General features: G+C 46.3%; 3 pseudogenes; all 3 read left to right on the top strand.

Annotated features, from left to right (window-relative positions):
- The first annotated feature begins 7073 nt into the window (after positions 1–7073).
- On the top strand, positions 7074–7192 carry LOC143937136 (5S ribosomal RNA; annotated as a pseudogene).
- Positions 7193–11351: 4159 nt separating this feature from the next.
- On the top strand, positions 11352–11470 carry LOC143937516 (5S ribosomal RNA; annotated as a pseudogene).
- Positions 11471–11793: 323 nt separating this feature from the next.
- On the top strand, positions 11794–11912 carry LOC143937288 (5S ribosomal RNA; annotated as a pseudogene).
- Positions 11913–20835: the final 8923 nt, after the last annotated feature.

Below are 20835 nucleotides of genomic sequence, written 5' to 3'. Positions count from 1 at the left end.
GCTTGCTAGTGTATACAGACGGACTAGTGTATACAGTAGACCAGCTAGTTTATACAGGGAGGCTAATGTCTACAGAAGACCGGCTAGTGTATACACATAGGCTAGATTATAGAGAAGAACGTCCTGGGTATGCAGAGATGGAGGCTAAGGTATACAGAGAGAGAAGTTGAGTTACAAAGAGAGGCTAGTGTATGCAGACTTGCTAGTGTATACCGGTGGACTAGTGTATACAGAGAGGCTTGGGTATACAGAGAGCTAATGTATAAAGAGATGCTAGTGTATACAAAAGACAACCAAGAGTAGACAGTGAGGCTCGTGTATACAGAAGACCGGCTACAGAGAAGCTAATTTGTACAAAAGACAGGCTAGTGTATACAGATAGGCTAGATTATACAGAGGAAGGTCCTGGGTATGCAGAGATGTAGGCTAGGGAATCCAGAGAGAGACTGTGTTACACAGAGAGGCTAGAGTATGCAGAAGAACGGCTATTTTTTTTTACAGATAGGCTTGTGTATACAGAAGACAGTCTGGGGAATTCAGTGAGGCTAGTGTATGCAGAGAGGCTGGGACACCGAGACTATTGTAAAAAGAAGGCAGGCTAGTGTATATAGATTACGGGCACCTGTATACAGAAGACAGAGAGGCTAGTCTATATTGAGTGGCTCGTGTACACAGAGAGATTAATGTATACAGAAAAGCTAGCGTGTAAAGAAGACAGGACTTTATTTTTTGCTAATGCAACTACTTTTGAAACATATAAAGTGCTTTTTTCATATTTTGGTGCTGTTAAAAAGTGGTGTGTTGTCAGTGGTGATATCAATGTGACAGTTAATGTGGAGAACTACAACTATTCAAAATAGAGCAAAAGAGTGCTAAGTTTATTTTGTTAAGTCATTGACTGATAGACGTTAAGTAATTGGCCGTTATTGGTTTGGCAGTACATGGTTTATTTTGATGTAAGATAGTTTTATTCTCTACTTATAGCCGTGTTTTAGACGACTTTATTATTAGCATTATTCGCATTATTCATATATATTATGCAGAGTGTAAGTATTGCAGTGAGACGATATTGCTTTTAAAAGATTTGTATTATTATACATAGCATTGTTAGCAGACCAATAGGACAATTTACATGGCTTAATATTGCAGAGCGTAATTTATCAGGAAAGAGATTCAAAGCGTTAGTTGCAGTAGCTTCATAAAACTGAGAAATCGTTGCATTACTCTAAATTTAAAATATGTTCCGGCAGCACTGAAAAGACGATATTAGATGAGTGATCTACGCATTTCGTTTACTATTTCACTATACCGGCTAAATGTTAATATGTTAATATGTGCTGCGTGTAAGGTAGAAATTAGATGGTTTAGTGTGAGCTGGTTTACCAGGATTTAGAGATAGTAATCTGTTTATACTAGTAATAAATTTAGCAAAATAACTATAACGGGTTTAAGTGAAAATACACGAAATAACAGCAACAACGTGTGTAGGTTTTTATCAATCAAGTTCATTACGTGTCTTTAATCATGCAGTGAATATACCCCAATATTGGAGCACAAGGATGAGAAAGCATAATAACTAACAGAGGATGACATGGCAAAAAGACAAACTGCATTAGAAATGTGAATATGAATTAGAGTTGAAATGCCAATCGCCACGGCTACGTACAGCAAAGTGTGAGCTAAGCAACTAAATATTCTGCAATAGCAGAGATTAAGTATTGCAGTCGAAATGAGATCGGAAGCGTTAGTTGCAGTAGCTCCAAAATGACTGAGAAATCATTTCATTACTCTAAATGTAAAAGTTATCCCAGTAGCACTGAGTGGACTGATATTAGATGAGTGATCGTTCTAGTACAAATTCAGTTTCCTATAGCAGAGAGATACCAGCTAAATGTGAGACGAGCAATTAAACTGTTCACGGTAGCATTGCATTACTCTTAATATGTGCAGCGTGTAAAGAAGCAATAAGATGGTTTTGTATTATCCTAAAATTAGCAGTATACGTAATAAAGGTGAGTAGGTAACCTGGATTTAGACATAGCAAACTCTATAATCTAATTTAGCAAAATTAGAAAAGATAATATTGAGACAGTATATACAGGTCGAGTTTAAGTGGAAATACACAAAATATCTAGCTTACCTTTACATTGTTCAATAGAGTAAATTGACGTAGCTTGAAAATTCCAACGTGTAAATCGTTCCATTAATTATGTTACGCACGAAGACGGCTTACACTGACTGTTTTCCGTTTCCACTGGTCATCGGCATAATGTATCAGTAACCATGAACATTAATAGTGATAGACAGCTTACATTAGGATGTATGCATGATGTGAATGTAAAATGAATGTAAAATAGTTGCATTATGTGTTATTAATGTAATCAAACTGTATTGTTATGCTTTGCTACTGCAACCACTTCTCAATCAAGTAAACCGTCCCACTGATTTTCTCACATTTTGCCGCTGTTAAAAAATGTGTTGCAAGTGTTATGTGTTACAAATGGTTATCAGTGTGACAGTTAATGTGGAGAAGAAGTAATACACAAAATAGAGTCAGAAAGAGAATCCAATTGCATAGAGGTAGCGAGAGATGGTTGCATTAATCTTAATGTGCAGTGTGTAAAAGGTTTTAAAAAGATGGTTTTGTGTGACTTTTGCTTTAACGTAAAATTAGCTGTAGACATTATAACTTGTTACAATGATTTAGAGATAGTAATCTCTATAAAATAATAATAATAAGTATAGCAAAACAAATTAGGAATATTTTGAGGCAGTATGTATAGGTCGAGATATAGTGAATACACAAAAGGGATCAAGGGATAGTAGCAAAGTCAAGGGATAAATGCAAAGGTACTCTATTTAACAGTAAATTGACGTAGCTTGCAAATTCCAACGTGTAAATCGTTCCATTAATTTTGATGCTCAAGAAGACGGCTTACACTGACTGTTTTCCGTTTCCACTGGAAAGAGAATCCTATTGCATAGAGGTAGCGAGAGATGGTTGCATTACTCTTAATGTGTAAAGGTTTTAAAAAGATGGTTTTGTGTGAATTTTTCTTTAACGTAAAATTAGCTGTGGACATTATATTACATTATAACTATGGTTAGGTTTACAATGATTTAGAATTAGTAATCTCTATAATATAATAATAATAATAATTATAGCAAAACAAATTAGGAAAATATTGAGGCAGTATATATAGGTCGAGATAACGTGAATACACAAAAGGGATCATGGATAGTTGCAAAGTCAAGGGATAAATGCAAAGGTACATTATTTAAGAGTAAATTGACGTAGCTTGCAAATTCCAACGTGTAAATCGTTCCATTAATTTTGTTACGCACGAAGACGGCTTACACTGACTGTTTTCCGTTTCCACTGGAAAGAGAAACCTATTGTATAGAGGTAGCGAGAGATGGTTGCATATGGCAGAAAGACGGTTTACACTGCTTTTCTCACATTTTGCTGCGGTAAAAAGAAATGTTTTGTCACTGTGTTTTAACTGTGACAGATAAGGTGGAGAAAAAGAAGTAATACAGAAAATAGAGTCAAACAGTGGAAACGTTAAAAAATACAATTGGTATACGATTTTGGTATAACTGAGGTACAGGGCAATTACTGTAGTATGACTTGCCAATGTTTATGATGTCTTGTTTATATCACACAAAGATGTATACAGTCTGACTAATTATATATATGTCTGTGCCAACTATTGTTAATAAAAAACGGTGTTTAAAAAAAAAAAACAGTGGAAACGTTTATTTGTCATGACAGCTGATACTGGTTGAGCAATAAAACTGTTTTATTAAGATGTAAGACTAGTTTTATTCTCTACATATTGTTGTATAATATAGGCGACCAATAGGACATTTAAATGGCTTAGTATTGTAGGGAGGAAGTATCGCTGTTCAAAGGTAAGAGATTGAAAGCTTAGCTTGAAAATGGCCGAGAAACAGTTGCGTTAGTCTAAATTTAAAGGATATGCCGGTACCAATGAGAAAGCTTATTGATTGACTAGTTGATCTTTGCATTACACAATTCTATTATTATTATTATTATTATTATTAATAAGATCATAGTGCAGAGAGATACTCAGTTAATGTCAGAGATACTCGGTCAATGTCAGAAAAGCAATAAAACTGTTTACATCGTTAGAGAGCGATGGTTACATTACTCTTAGTATGTGCAGCATGTCTGGTAGCAAATGGATGGTTTTGTGAACATTTTGCATTAAGGTACAATTAGCGGTAGAAGTGAATAGATTTAAGCGGATTTTGAGATAGTACTCTCCATTTCTAATAAGAAATAAAGAAAAATAAGTCAGGATGGTGTGTCAGGACTGTCACATACTCACAGTCCCGGTACAAATATGCAAAATAGAGCAAAAGAGTACATGGTTTATTTTGATTTATGATAGTTTTATTGCATGCTTGATGTGGATGATTAAAATCGTGTAGTGATCTATATTTAGCACAAGAATGTAAAGGCATAACATGGCAATGAGACAAACTCCATTAGAGATGTGAGCTAGATGAAATGTCTCTGTATAGCCCAGATTGCCTTCTGTTATCACTTAGCCTACCCTCTAAATTCACTAGCCTCTCTATATACACCAGCATGTTTACACTAGCCGGTCTTCTGCATACAATAGCCTGTCTTCGATATACACTAGCCTATGTTCTGAATACACTAGCCCGTCTTCTGTCTTCTGTATGCCCTAGCCTGTCTTCTGTATACATTAGTCTCTCTGTATAAACTAGCATCTCTGTATACCCCAAACTGTCTTCTGTAAAAACTTGTCTCTCTTTATAGCCTGTCTAGCCTTTCTTCTGTACACACTAGCTTCTCTGTATACACTAACCAGGCTTCTATATACAATAGCTTCACTCTATGCACTAGCCTCTCTGTATAATCTAGCCTCTCTATATACCCTCTCTCTATATATAGTGTTCTGCATCTCCGTAGTGGTAGCCTCTCCGTAGAAGCCAGCCTTTATTCTGTATTCACTAGCCTTTCTTCTGTATGCTGTAGTCTTTTATATATACTAGCTTCTCTGTACACCCTTGCATCTCTGTAATACACTAAATCCTCTGTATACCACAGCCTGTCTACTGTATACACTACCCAGTCTTCTGTATACACTGTCAGCTTGGATGTATACCCAAGCCTGTCTTCTGTATACACTAGTCTCTCTATATCCACTGTCCTATCTGTGTACCCCAGCCTCATTGTTTACTCTAGCATCTCTGTATACTCAAGCCTATCTGCATTCACTAGCCTGTATTCACTAGCCTTATATATACTAGCTTCCTGCTTCTCTGTACACCCTTGCATCTCTGTACACTAGACTCTCTGAATACACTAAACCCTCAGTATACCACAGCCTGTCTTCTGTATACATTAGACTGTAAAAACTAGCTAGAATACACCAGCCGGTCTTCTTTACCCAATAGACTCTCTGTATGCACTACCCAGTCTTCTGTATACACTGTCAGCTTTGATGTATACCCAAGCCTGTCTTCTGTATACACTAGTTTCTCTATATGCACTGTCCTTTCTGTATACTCTCGACCTTCTCTATACATTAACCTCTCTATATACACTAACATCTTTGTATATACTAGCCTCTCTTTAAATTAGCCTCTCTGTGTACCCCAGCCTCACTGTTTACTCTAGCATCTCTGTATACTCAAGCCTATCTACATACACGAGTCTTCTGTATTGTGTATTAACTAGCCTTTCTTCTGTATGCTGTAGTCTTCTATATATACCAGCTTCTCTGTACACCCTTGCATCTCTGTAAACACTGTGTAAACTAGCCAGTCTTATGTATACACTCGCCAGCTGTATACACTAGACTCTCTGAATACACTAAACTCTCTGTATACCACAGCCTGTCTTCTGTATACACTAGACTGTAAAAACTAGCTAGAATACACCAGCCTGTCTTCTGTACCCACTAGACTCTCTGTATACACTACCCAGTCTTCTGTATAGAATGTCAGCTTTCATGTATACCCTTTCTGTATACACTAGCTTCTCTATATGCACTGTCCTTTCTGTATACACTCGACTCTCTCTATACACTAACCTCTCTATATACACTAACATCTTTGTATTTGTCTTTAAACTAGCCTCTCTGTGTACCCCAGCCTCACTGTTTACTCTAGCATCTCTGTATACTCAAGCCTATCTACATACACGAAACCTGTATTCTGTATTCACTAGCCTTTCTTCTGTATGCTGTAGTCTTCTATATATACCAGCTTCTCTGTACACCCTAGCACTGTAACAGTACTAGGTTCCTGTATTACAGAAACAGAACACCAGCAATAAGGTGTATACTGTGCAGGAGGCACACAACACCGACTCTAACTTCTGCACTGCAGATGCATGTATTGCAGAAATTGAACACCAGTAATAAAGGGTAGCTTCAGGTGTGTACTGTGCAGGAGGCACATAACACCCACTGTAACAGTGCTAGGTTCCCAAGCAGTAAAGAGCGTCCTCTTTCCCTGACCACCGCAACACACTATACAAGGCCGCCATGCTGGCGGCCTTATATAGTGTGGGGTGTGTACTAAACCCCCCTGAGCTATAATTGGCCACAGGAATCCTGCCTGTGGTGAATTGTGGCTCTCCTCACACAGGATGTCACATCTGTTCTTATTATATAGAACCTATTATGCTCCTCGTAAACTTTTTCAGTTTGGCCGAACGGCCGGACGCAAGTTGCCCCCGGTGCGGGAACATGGGGGGAGACATGATGCACATGCTTTGGAGATGCCCGAAGTTGATCCGCTACTGGACAGAGGTGACAGGAACCATTGATCGGGTGGTTGGAACCTCCACCAGGATGGAGGCGAAGTATTGTCTCCTGGGATTAGTTGAAGGAGTTGGAAACCCGGAAAGTAGCCAGATGGCAGTTCTGAGATGCCTATTTCAGGCAAGGAAACTGATTGCCCAACCCTGCTTAGCCTCCAATGTTGGCAATGACTTGGTTTTTTTCGCTTGTTTCCGAAGATGACCATGTTGGCGTTTGTCAAGATGGTTGAGAGTGCCCGAAGAGATCGCCTATGGCCCCATCACCTTGAAAGTGCCTGATCTTGTCTGATCTCAGAGGCTAAGCATTGTCGGGCCTGATTAGTAACTGGATGGGAGACCAACTGGGAATACCAGGTGCCGTAGCATTCTTTTTATGTTGTTGGCGTTGACATGTTTTTTTTTTTCCGCTTGTTTCCCAAGGTGATCATCTTGGCATTTGTCAAGAGGGCTGAGAGAGCCCAAAGAAATCTCCTACGGCCACATCCCCCTGAAAGCGCCCGATCTCATCTGATCTCAGAGGCTAAGCAGGGTCCGGCCTGGATAGTACCTAATTAAAGGTGCCGTAGGAATCTTTTTATATTGTTGGCTTTGACCTGTTTTTCTTTCGCTTGTTTCCCAAGGTGACCATTTTAGCATCAGTCAAGAGTTTTGAGTATGTCCCAAAGCGTTCGCCTGAGGTCACATCACCCTGAAAGCGCCCGATCTCAGAGGCTAAGCAGGGTCTGGGTCAGATGGGAGACCGCCAGGGTCTATGTTGTTGGCGTTGACCTTTTTTTTTTCACTTGTTTCCCAAGATAACCATCTTGGTATTTGTCAAGAGGGTTGAGAGTGTCTAAATAGAACACCTATGGCCACATCACCCTGAAAGTGCAGAATCTCATCTGATCTCGGAGGCCTAGCAGTGTACGGCCTGGTTAATACCTGTATGGGAGACCATCTGTGAATACCAGGTGCCGTAGGCTTCTTTTTATGTTGTTGGCTTTGAACTGTTTTTTTCGCTTGTTTCTCAAGGCGACCATCTTGGCGTTTGTCAAGAGGGTTGGCCGTGTCTTGAAGAGAACGCTTAACGGCCACATCACACTGAAAGCACCCGATCTCGTCTGATTTCAGAGGCTTAGCAGCATCAGGCCTGGTTAGTACCTGGATGGGAGACTGCCTGGGAAGACCAGGTGACATAGAAGGATCTGGTCTGGTTAGTGTCTTGATTGGGAGATCGCCTGGGAATACCGGATGCCGTAGGATTCTTTTTATGTTGTTGGCTTTGACCTGTTTTTTTTCCCTTGTTTCCCAAGGTGACCATCTTGGCATTTGTCAAGAGGGTTAAGAGTGCACAAAGAAATTGCCTACGGGCACAACACCCTGAAAACGCCCAATCTCGTTTGGTCTCAGAGGCTAAGCAGGATTGGGCCTGGTTTGTACCTGGATCGGAGACCGCCTGGGTTTTCCAAATGCTGCAGGCTTCTTTTTATGTTGTTGGCGTTGACTTGTTTTTTTTGTTTGTTTCCCAAGGTGACCATCTTGGCGTTTGTCAAGAGGGTTGAGCGTGCATTTGATCTCAGAGGCTAAGCAGGGTTGGGACCTGGTTAGTACCGGGATGGGAAACCGCCTGGGATTTCTCGATGCCATAGGCTTTTTTTTTAAGTTGTTGGCATTGACTTATTTTTTTTTTTTGTTTTATTCTTTTATTAAGCATAAGTAGAACAATATAAATATAACAGTCAACCATACAGCATGACCCAGGGTCACAATTACATGCTAACAAAAAATAGGCAGCCAAATAACTCTGGGTTCTCAGAGGGGAGTCCTACAGTTTCATGCAGAAAATAGAGAAACCCCACCTCCGACATGTAGTACAGTATAACTAGTGCAGCTCCGTTCGGACAAATGTAATCATGGAGAACAACTGGGACCACAGCGAGCCAGCTTATCATGACCTACGTGAACCAGAGCAAAATATGAGCCGGTCATGTCCAGAACCCTGGGGTTCTTCTGGGTCCCGAAGGCTAGTAAGGAGACAAGGCATAGTCAAAAGGGAGGACGGGGGAAGAAGAGAGTGCAAAGACGGAGAGAGAGGAGGTGGGGGGATGGCGACGGGGAAAAAAAGAAAAATAAAGACAAAAAGGAGGGGGGGAATGCCACCCAGGGCAGACATGGCCTACGTAGGTAAACGTTAGATGTTCAGTCGTTTTCTGGGACGGAGGCACTGCTCACCTCCCGAATGTAGTCTCGAGTACCAGTAAAATACCTCCAGGGCCTCCATGTAACACTAAATGCCTCTTCAGTGTTGTGAAGGGTGGCGGTCAATTCTTCCATCCGGAGAATATGATTGACTTTGGAATACCACAGCACCTTGGATGGGGGCTGAGGCTGCCTCCACAGTGCGGGAATGCAGGCCCGGGCGGCATTCAGGAGTTGCATCGTGAGGGTTTTTTTGTATTTTCGAACAGGCTGTTCGGTCAAGTGTAGAAGGCACGCTACTGGGAACCCAAAAGTTCCTCAAGGTCGGGCATGCCCAGAAAAGGTGTCCCATGGTCCCCATATCTGAATTTCACCTCCAACAAACATCCGGGATCGATCTATCCATTTTATTCAGAAGGTATGGGACTCTATACCAGCGTGAGACTATCTTGTATCTTGATATTGGTTTGCGATGGAAGCTTTATGTACGAAGGTCAGGATCTTCCCTATCTGTTGTGGGGTAAATGTGATGCCTAAGTCCCTCTCCCATTTGTGGATAAATGGTGGGGGTCGACTCCTCCTCCTGACTACTCAATAGGTTGTACAGGAGGGAGAGGGTGTGTCGCACAGGTTCCCTTTTGTGACAGATGGATTTATAGGGTGTCAGGTCTCTAGGAGTGTAGGGGGCCCTTTGTATGGCCAGAAGAAAGTGACGAAGTTGATAAGCACTAAACAAGTCAAGCGGAGGGTCAGAAAGCTCGGCGACAGTTTACGTGGTCGGGAGCCCTCCCGTGGGCCACACCTCTCCCAGACGCTGTTTCCCCACCACTGTCAACTGTCGCAGTTTCTTGTTGGTAAATCCCGATGAAAAGTCTGGATTACCTATAACCGGAGTCATTGGTGATGGCAGGGGAGCAATGTGTGTGCAGCGGAACAACCTCCACACAACAGCCAACGTAGCTCCCACTACGGGGTGACCTCTGAGGTCTTTTGGTAGGGAGGACAGGAGCCACGGGGAGGTCAATAGGGGAATGGATCCATCCTCAATCTCCATCTCCACCCACTGCTTGTGTGGGCCATTACAATGCCAATCAACGACTCTCGCTAGCAGAGTCACTCTGTAGTATTGTCTGAGATCTGGGAGACCCAGACCCCCCTTGTCCTTTGGTCTGGCAAGCAATTGCAAACGGGCTCTGGGCGGTTTGCGCGCCCAAATAAAGTCCCGGAGCAGCACCTACAGTTGTCTGAAAAAAATTGGGGGTAACCGGATCGGTAATGTCTGGAACATGTATAAGATCCGAGGGAGGGCCATCATTTTGAATGCATTACAGCGCCCAACCCAGGTCAGTGTTAAAGCATGCCAGTTTCCCAAATCAGATTTCAGTCTATCCAGGAGAGGGACAAAATCAAGCAGGTACAATTGCGCTAAATCCGCTGCGATGTCAACGCCCAGTTAACGTATAGATTTTTCAGCCCAGTAGAATGGAAAAGAGGAGCGGAGCCTCTTGGCCTCACCATCCGGGACCGATATATTCAATACAGCCGACTTGGCGCAATTGTTTTGATAGTTTGATAGGCTGCCGTGTCGCTGTAGAGACGCAAGTATTTTGGGAAGCAAAATGTGTGGATTGGAGACGGAAAAAATTAGATCATCAGCGTACGCCGCAATTTTGTGGTGTGCCGAGGGTTTGGATATGCCAGTAATATTCGGGTCATTCCGAACGTGACACATAAGTGGTTCCAGTGTCAGAATTAAAATTAGGGGAGACAGAGGGCACCCCTGCCTCGTCCCATTAGTGATGGGGAAAGAGTCCGAGCACCACTCGGTCACCCGTACCGCTGCCGATGGCGTGGAGTAAAGCGACATTACCCAGCTCATCATGTTGGGGCCAAGACCTATATGTTCCAGGGTGGCCTGCATAAAGTGCCAGGCCACCCTGTCAAAGGCCTTCTCCGCGTCCGTTGACAACATAAGCAAGGGCCTTCCCTGTACATGCGCCGCATGGATTAAATTGAGGACTCGGGCCGTATTGTCTCTAGCTTCCGACTTATTTTTATGTTTTTGCTTGTTTCCTAAGGTGACCATCTTGGCATTTGTCAAGAGGGTTGAAAGTGCCTGAAGAGATTGCCTACGGGCACATCACCCTGAAAGCACCCGATCTCGTTTGATGTTGGAGGCTAATAGAGTCGGGCCTTGTTAGTACCTGGATGGGAGACCGCCTGGGAATACCAGGTGTCGTAGACTTCTTTTTATGTTGTTGGCATTGACCTGTTTTTTTTTTTCGCTTATTTCCCAAAGTGACCATCTTGGTGTTTGTCAAGAGGGTTGAGAGTGCCTGAAGAGATTGTCTATGGCCACATCACTCTGAAAGCACCCAATCTCATCTGATCTTGGAGGCTAAGAAGAGTCGGGCCTGGTTAGTACCTGGATGGGAGACCACCTGGGATTACCAGTTATTGTAGGCTTCTTTTTATGTTGTTGGCGTTAATTCGTTTTCTTTTTTTTGCTTGTTTCCCAAGGCGACCATCTTGGCATTTGTCAAGAGGGTTGAGAGTGCCCAAAGAGATCGCTTACAGCAGCATCACCCTGAAAGAGCCCTATCTCTTCTCTTTTCTGAGGCTAAGAAGGGTTGGGCCTAGTTAGTACCTGGATGGGAGATGGAGTTGGAATACCAGGTGCCGTATTCTTCTTTTTATGTTGTTGACATTGACCTGTTTTTTTTTTCACTTGTTTCCCAAGGTGACCATCTTGGCATTTGTCAAGAGGGTTGAGAGTGCCCGAAGAGATCACCTACGGCCCCATCACCCTGAAAGCGCCCAATCTCGTCTGATCTCGGATGCTAAACAGTGTCGGGCCTGGTTAGTACCTGGATGGGAGACCGCCTGGGAATACCAGGTGCCATAGGCTTCTGTTTTTTTTGTTTTTTTATTTAGTAGTATGCGACATACAATGCAAAGGCAACTTCACAGAATGTGTGATACAAATAGTTATAAACAAACGATCATATTGCATGGATATCAGAGCCAATGGTAAGAAGTCTGAGGAGAATAGCACGTGTACAGCTTTGCGGTCATATCAAGATGAGATTAAAGCTCCATCTCGTTGGGATCCTCTACCACTTAAAATATTATTGATACTAGCCCTGCTACCCTCGAAGAGTTTAGATATCCATAGATAGGGGAAGAGTATTGTGTAGTAGTCAAATGGGGTCGGAACATACCATTTTCTTTTCCCTTTTTTGAGTTAAGAAGGGAAATAGTAGAACTGAAAGGAGGGAGAAGGGGAAAGAGAAGATTGGGGAAGGAAATGGCAGAAAAGGAAAAGAAGGGGTAAGGGTGGGCAGAGTGGATAGGGTGGGGTCGGGTGGGGTCCCCTCCCAGGGAGCAAGAGACGCCCTCGGCTCACCAGCTCATCAGCTGTCCAACGTTTGGAACAGCGATCTCCAACGATCACCATGAGCTTACTATGTCTCGTGGAGGTATTCTTCCGAAAAGCGAAACTGGGTCCAGTAGAACCATCTGTTCCCATGCTCCTCCGTTTTATCCCTCATTGTGGCAGTCAGGTCTGCAATTCGTTCAATATCATTTACCCTTGCGAACCACTGGGTCACCATTGGAGCAGATTGCTCTTTCCACTGACTTGGGATGCAGGCCCTAGCTGCATTGAGGAGATGTTTAAGTAAGGACTTATGATAACGCTTTCTCGACATAGGAGTTAGATTGAGAAGAACTGCTGCGGGATCATTGGCTAAGGAAATGTCTGTGAACTTGTGGATGAGTCTCAGGACAGGCTGCCCGAATGTTTGTAATTTAGGGCATTCCCTGAAAATGTGAAGAATGGTGCCAATCTGTTGCCCACAGCGACAGCAGCGGTCAGATTGACCGGGGAATATTTTGGCCAACACCACCGGTGTACGATACCAGCGTGTGATCAGCTTATATGAGATCTCCTGATATTTACTGCAGAGTGACGACTTATGGGCGAAAAAGAGTATTCTGTCCTTCTGTGGTTTGGAGAATGTAGTTTGTTAGTCCCTTTTCCATTTAGCTAGGAAGGGTGGATCCGTGGAGGATTGTGCGTCTGTCAGGATTTGGTAGGACCTAGAGAGGGAACCACGAATTGGGCCATCATCCAGGCAAAGTTCCTCGAAGGGGTGGAATTGGCTAGAGAAGAACGAATGGTTAGGTAGTGATCTGAGGAAATGGATTAGCTGTCTAGCTCTCCAGCTATCCAATGCAACAGGTACTTGCTCTAGCAGTATGGTCCCCATGGGAATCAAGCCCGTGGGTCCAAGAAATAGGGCTGCTCTCAGAAGCCCTTTCGGGGCTTGCCTGGTAAAGGCCTGGTCAGACAGGCCTGGAGGGAATCTAGGATGTCCAATAATTGGGGTCATAGGAGAAGGGAAGTTAGTCAGGTGGGAAAGATGAAAAAAACTATCCATCTCGGCGAGCGAGGGGCCAATTAACGGGTGAGTAGTCACACAGGGCTCCAATGGCCTCCCCGCCCAAGGCAGACCAGCCAGTGGAACCCGCGCCTTCTCCTGCTCTAGCTTGACCCATAGCTTCAGTTCCCCATGCCGGTGTCTTATCACATATGGTCCCCCATCGGATAGTGTCCGCTGTGTACTGCGCATGCGCAGTACACAGCAACACAGATTCCGAAAATTGCCGAGCATGAACGGCGCCTGCGCACTGAGTCCAGGTTCTATCCCCACTATCCAAGTGGACATAGAGTAAGAATATAAAAGAGCCGAGCGCAGCGAGGCCGAGCCCGAAGCGTGGCGAGCGAAGCTCGCCTGCGAGGGGCCCTCTAATATTCACAACCCTATGTCCGCTTGGATGGTGGGGCTACCACCTCCACTCACCGCGCAGGCGCCGTTCAGCTTCGGAGATTTTCCGAAGCTTCGTCTGCTCCGTACTGCGCATGCGCAGTACGGTGCGGACACTATATCATGGCCGGACAGTATATGGCAGAACACCGGCACCAGTCAACCACCGGTGTCATGTGCGTTGCTGTGTAATATAGAGCAGGGTCCGGGCAGCCAATACCTCCCCGCAATTTCGGTCGCAATAGCATTGCCCTACCAATACGCATATGTTTCCCGCGCCAGAGGAACTTGATAAAGATTGAGCGAACCGCATGAAAGAAAGTCTGGGGTATTTTGATAGGTAAGGCTTGTAGTAGATACAGAAGTCGTGGCATCGCGTTCATCTTCAACACATTACAGCGTCCGAACCATGACAGAGCTAGTGGGTCCCATCTTTTAAGGTCCGCTGTAAGCCCATAGGCTTCTTTTTATGTTGTTGGCTTTGACCAGTTTTTTTTGCTTGTTTCTCAAGGCGACCATCTTGGCGTTTGTCAAGAGGGTTGGGCGTGTCTTGAAGAGAACGCTTACGGCCACATCAACCTGAAAGCACCCAATGTCGTCTGATTTCAGAGGCTAAGCAGCGTCAGGCCTGGTTAGTACCTGGATGGGAGACTCCCTGGGAAGACCAGGTGCCATAGAAGGATCTGGTCTGGTTAGTGTCTTTTTTTTTTTTTTATTCTTTATTTACGGATTGCAGGTAATACAGAGACAAACTGTAAAAGACATAGATCCCTCAGTTTTCCAGGTTAACAAAAATACTTAGTTAATACTTCGTGGGGGACCGGGGGAAACCTAACAACTTATGTCAGCAGCAGCCCCAGCCGTGGCTAGGCCACCACATTATCCCACTCTAATGATCTGGCACCCTAGTGTCTACTTATAAACCAGGGCAGTCCGCGGGGCGATCCCCCTCAAGGCCCAGACTGAGGGGCCTCTAACATCGGTCACCTTCATTCTATTGGTCAAAGAGCTCAGCCGGGACCACCCCGAGGGCCGCCAACCCCTGGCTGGGAAATCGAGGGAGCAAAACGAAAAGATCCTTGCAATCACCATGTATTTTAATTATACTTGGGAGTTAGGGGGTAGGGAAAGAGGGGGGAGCAAATGGGCAGGAGAAGGGGATGGGGTAGAAAGAATGAAAGTTATAGGGGGCTAACAGTGCTACGAGGCAGACGGGGGAGAGAGTGAACCAGGGTGGTATACGAGAAGGGAGAGAAAGAAAGAGGACTCCGATGGGTTCCCACGGCCGGACCCTTCCCTCTATACACGTGCCAGAGCCTACAGATAGGATCTGTATGCGTCGGAAAACCTGAACAGGCTCCAAGACAACCAACAAGCAGTGTGCTCTTCCTCCCTGTCGCCTAACGCTGATGTGAGCTGTTCCATACGGTAGATGTCGCAAACTCTTGCAAACCAGTGAGACACCAGTGGAGCGGCCTGCTGTTTCCACATGCTAGGTATACATGCCCTGGCCCCACTCAGAAGATGTTTTAAGAGAGATTTATGGTACTTCTTGCTCGAGAGTGGGGTCAGATTGAGGAAGATCGCAGCTGGGTTGTTCTGGAGATCAATAGCCGTGAGGTCATAAATGATATTGAGAACCTGTCTCCAGAAATGGGCCAGTTGAGGGCATTCCCAGAAGATATGTAGTAACGTGCCGGCTTGTTCACCGCATCTCCAGCACAAAGGGCTGTGACCGGGAAACATAGCCGCCAGGACAGTGGGGGTCCTGTACCATCGGGTCAAAATTTTATAAGCTATTTCCTGGTATTTACTACATAGGGATGACTTGTGCGCAAAAAGAAGCGCGCGGTTCTTCTGGTCTGGCGAGAGCCGGACATGCAGGTCTCGCTCCCATTTTTCCACGAACACCAGGTTACCCTGGGAGAGTTGGTCCAGTAGGATGCGATATGACAGGGAAAGAGACCTTCGGGTCGAGAATACCTCCTCAAACGATGTTAGGGGTCTGCGGAATTCGCCACTGTTTGGCAAAGATTTCAAGAAGTGGGAGAGTTGGGAAAGCTTCCACTGTCCCAGGGCCGTGGTTGCTAACGCCTCGTACATAGTGGAGACCGCTGTCCACGTCCTAGGGCCAAGAAAAGAAGAGGCCCGCACAAGGTCCCAGTCAGGGTCGAGGCGGAAAGACTTTTCCGTCATGCCGGGTTCAAAGCGTGGGTGTCCAATAATAGGAGTCATGGGCGAAGGGAAACTGGGCACGCCCGTCAGGGTAAAATATCTGTCTAGCTCTTGTAACGTTGGCTCAATGTGTGGGTGTGCCCGCGTCGCTCCCGACCAGCCCGGTCCACTCCAGGGCAAACCCTCAAGTGGAAATGGTACGGATTCATGCTCCAGACGAACCCACAGCTTATCCTTCAGGTGTCTGCACCAGTCAACTACTCTGTTCATGTGCACCGCCGTATAGTACCATGCCGGATCTGGGAGGCCAATCCCTCCCTTGTCTTTTGGTCTGAGCAGTAATGTTCGGCTGAGTCTTGGAGGCCTGCCCTGCCATACGTATCGAATAAAGATGGAGCGCATGGCTTTAAAAAATGATTGGGGGATTTTTATCGGTAAGGCTTGTAATAGGTACAAGAGTCTGGGCATTACATTCATTTTGAGCACATTGCATCTCCCAAACCAAGAGGTCGCCAACTTTGACCACCTCTCTAGATCTACGGCAATTTTTTTTAGAAGCGGCTGGAAATTCAATTGGAAAATCAGATGTGGGTCCGGGGGAACCTTGGTACCCAGATATTGTATAGCCCCAGTTGTCCAACGAAAGGGAAAATTAGTGCTTAGACTCGTCTGGGCATTGGTAGACAGGGAGACGTTGAGTGCTTCCGATTTCTGTAAGTTAATTTTAAAATTTGACAGGGTGCCATATCGTCTTATTTCCGCTAAGAGATTCGGCAATGTAATGTGAGGCTCTGAGACATAGAACAAGAGGTCATCTGCAAAGGCTGCGACCTTATGGTGGTGTGAGGGGGTGTCCAGTCCCTTGATGTCTATGTTCTGCCTGATGTGGTGCAGCAAGGGTTCAAGCGATAGGACAAACAAAAGGGGGGACAACGGGCATCCCTGCCTCGTTCCATTGCCAATAGTGAAACGCGACGAGGCAAACCCATTGACCCTAACCATCGCCGTCGGTGACGAGTAAAGAGCTGTAACCCATGAAAGCATGGGGGGGGTACACCCAGGATTCGCAGGGTGGCTAGCAAAAAAGGCCAGCTCACCCTGTCAAACGCTTTTTCTGTGTCCACAGAGAGCAACATAATCGGTAGTTTAAGGCATCTGGCGCGTTCTATAACATTGATTGTCCTGGTAGTGTTGTCTCGGGCTTCCCTGTTACGAATAAACCCCACCTGATCCAGAGGTATCAGGCGTTGGAGAATGGGCACCAACCGCTCCGCCAGTATCTTAGTGAAGAGCTTAAGGTCGCTGTTTAATAAGGAGATGGGCCTGTAGTTCGCACAGAGAAGCGGATCCTTCTCCGGCTTGGGTATGACCGAGATGCTTGCCTGCAACAGCTCCGGTGGAAAGGTCTGGCCCTCCAATAGGGCGTTAAAAGCTGACACAAACGGCGTGGACAACAGGGAGAGGAAGGCCTTATAATAAGGGACCGTAAACCCATCTGGGCCTGGTGCCTTGCCCTTGGGTGAGTCTCTTAACGCTGCCGACAATTCCTCCGGGGAGATAGGTTGCGAGAGAAGCTCTATCTCTTCCTGTGTAAGCGACGGGAGGTTTGCCGAAGCTAGGTACTCATCAATGGCTGCTGTGCCGGCCTGGAGGGCATCTCCTGAGTCCCGGGGGTGCAAGTTATAAAGGGCTTCATAGAAAGATCGGAAACACTCCGCTATCTCCCGTGAATCATGAAGCTTGGCACCCGAAGGGGAGGTTATGGTTGGAATGAAGGACGCGTTGCGTTGGGCACGCAGGGAGTTCGCTAGGGACCTACTACACTTGTCTCCATATTCATAATACATCCTGCGGACCCACATGAGTCTGGTTCTAGCCTGAAAGAGAGAGAAATCTCTGATTTGTTCTCTAAGATCTCTCACCTCCAGCGCAGCAGTCGGCTGGGATTTGTGTCGTTGTTCACACGCATGCAACTTGGCAATACGTTTGGAGAGAGCCTCAGTTTTGGCCACTTTGAGTCTATGACCATGTTTAATAAGAATGCCCCTAATGTAGCATTTATGAGCCGCCCATAACATGAGGGGGTTGGAAACAGAATCACGGTTATGATCAAAGTAACTTTCTAATTCCCTAAGCAGGTCTGCGTGGGTCTCAGGGTCCTTCAGGAGAGACTCGTTCAGTCTCCACCAGGACTGACCACGCGACTCCTGTTGTAGCTTCAGCATCAAAGAAATCGGGGCATGGTCAGACAGGGCTATGTGGCCTATCTGAGTGTCTGTGACCGCCGGGATAGCATTGTGGGTCGACTAAAAACATATCTATACGTGAGTAAGAACCATGAGCGGTGGAAAAGAACGTATAGTCCCTATCCTGTGGGTGAAGCGTACGCCACACATCGATCAGTCGGTGGGAGTGTAGCAGGTCTCTTATGTGTGAACGCGTTCTCGCAGAAATCGCAGAGGTGCCCGATGATGAGTCTCTGCGGGGGTCCAAGGTGAGGTTAAAGTCCCCCCCAACGATCAAAGTACCCTCCGAGAATGCAGCCAGGGCATCCAAGCATGCTTCTAAGGCCGGCAGCTGGTCCACATTCGGCATGTATAGGTTGGCAAGAGTAAAAGTTTGCGAGTGGAGAGTTCCCTTAATGAAGAGATATCTCCCTTCACTATCGGCTTGGACAGCTAACAGGCGCCACGGCAAGTTTTTAGCAAGAAGAACACACACTCCTCTCGATTTGGAAGTAGGGGACGTGCTGTGGTGGGCCAGGGGGAAGTGCTTACTATAAAGCCGTGGTATTTGGTCTGTCCTGAAATGGGTCTCCTGGAGGAAAACTATTTGGGGCTTCATCCGCCACAATTCTGTTAGGCAGCTGGACCTTTTTTCAGGTACATTCAGCCCTTTCACATTCCAGGAAACCAGCTTCAGGGCCATGACGGCAGTGGTACCCGGCCGGCGGTCCCCACCAGAGTCAGTAGTAGATATAGAGTTCAAGCACAGAGGAAGAGGAGGAGAAAAAGGAAAAGCAGTAACGAAGCGGAGAAGGTCCGGAGTTAGTAGGGAGGAGGAGGGTAGGAGGGGTGGGGATAGATCGGGGAATTGCTAAAGCTCCTATCGGAGAGAACCTGCCGGTTAGGGCAGAGGGGCCTAGTGGGGGAAGAGGTAAGGCACTGCAGAGGGAGGAACTCGTCGGTGCAGTACCCCTCCAGCATCCCATGGTCCATGCAGTCGCAATCGGGCGTGCACGGAGCTTCTTTGGCATCTTAACTACGACATCAAACGCATTATAGAACATCACTGCAGCAGGTATCGGGCAGTTAACAACAGTAGAACAGTGCATAATTAGACCAACATATTAAACTTTTCAACACAGAGTATAGATAAATTTATACCACCCAGGCACCCGCCCCTCCCCCCATCCCAAAAAAAAATGGAAAAAAGGGGGGGGGGAGGAGAGGGGGAGGGAGCGGGAACGCCGCCCAGGGGCACCCGGGGGGCACCACCAGGCAGTCCAAAAACACAAAGAGCGCCGAGACTAGGGCACCTGTAGATAAACAGTAACGAGAATGGTGAACAGTACCGCCAATGACTCAGGGCTTCGTCCAGGAAGCGCAGTGTCCAACTCTGTTCTTCCAATGTCCTTCCTCTCCCCTAGCGGGGGCACTGGGAACAATGGCCCGTGGCATGGTAAACAACACAAAGCTGGATACTCCAGCCGTCTATGTTGGTAGAGAAAAGGAAAACAAAAAAAAAAGGGTATAACACAGGAATAACGGAAAATTACTGTACTCTCTCAGGGTTCACGATCTTGGGGGGCCTGCGATCTCTGACGTTGGGATCGACGGTGGCGTCTCACTCTCTGTGGCCTGGTTGAGGGGTTGTTCGTCGGGGCCACTGCTCCCTGGGGGACAACAGGAGCCAACCAGTCGGGGACCTGAACCGAGGGCAGGCCCAAAGCCTCCAGAAAGGACGGGACCTCCGAAGGGTGTCGTAGCGCAAGGGGCCTCCCATTTTTGCGCACTATAAGGTGAAACGGATGGCCCCACTTGTATGGAATCCTCCGTTCAGTTAGGTGTTCCAGAAGGGGTCGCAGACAGCGTCTCATCTGGAAGGTCTTGCGGGATACATCTGGCAGAAGGGTGACTTGGGCCCCGTCAAAATCAATGCTGCCTTTGCGCCACGACGCTTGCAGGACATCCTCCCTAACTGAGTAATTGTGGAGACAGCATAAAACGTCACGTGGCCGGTTCTCTGTGGGGCTCCTGGGGCCCAGGGTCCTGTGGACTCTATCAATGGCTGTGTCAGCAGCGCAGTCCAGACAGGCATTAAATATAGCTGTAACTGTGGCTTTGAGGTCTGCCTGGCCAGTGGCTTCGGGCAAGTCTCTGATCCTGATGTTGCATCTGCGGTTGCGATTCTCAAGGTCATCCACTAGGAGTTGCAACTGTGCCACTCTGTCAGCAAGGGTATCATGTGCGGCTTGCAGGCCAGAAACATCAGTGGTCAGGGAGGTCACATCCGATGCCAGGGTGGTCACCCGCTCGTTCGTAGCCGACACGTCACGTTTGACCCCTGCGATTTCATGTCACAAGGTCGTTTCAATCCTGGCTGCCATACAGCTAAAGTCTGCTATAGTGGGAAGGTTTTGGAGTAAAGCTAGGATGGCCTTGTCCCCCAATAATGCTGGTGCTGGTGGCAGCGGTGGGTCCCCCTGTGTGTCTGAGGCGAGAGCAGCCTGGCCATTCGGTCCTGGGATGAGGCTTCCACTGCGGGAGGGTCTCTGGGACAGTTGGGAGTTGTGAGGGAACCAGGGTGGCAGGCCGCTATGGTCCG

This window comes from Lithobates pipiens, unplaced genomic scaffold (assembly GCF_037356315.1).
Source record: "Lithobates pipiens isolate NorthernLeopardFrog02 unplaced genomic scaffold, aLitPip1_a1.2 Scaffold_28, whole genome shotgun sequence".
NCBI classification, from domain to species: Eukaryota; Metazoa; Chordata; class Amphibia; order Anura; family Ranidae; genus Lithobates; species Lithobates pipiens.
The sequence above is the reverse complement of the archived record's forward strand: the minus strand, read 5'-3'. Positions and strand labels throughout refer to the sequence as shown.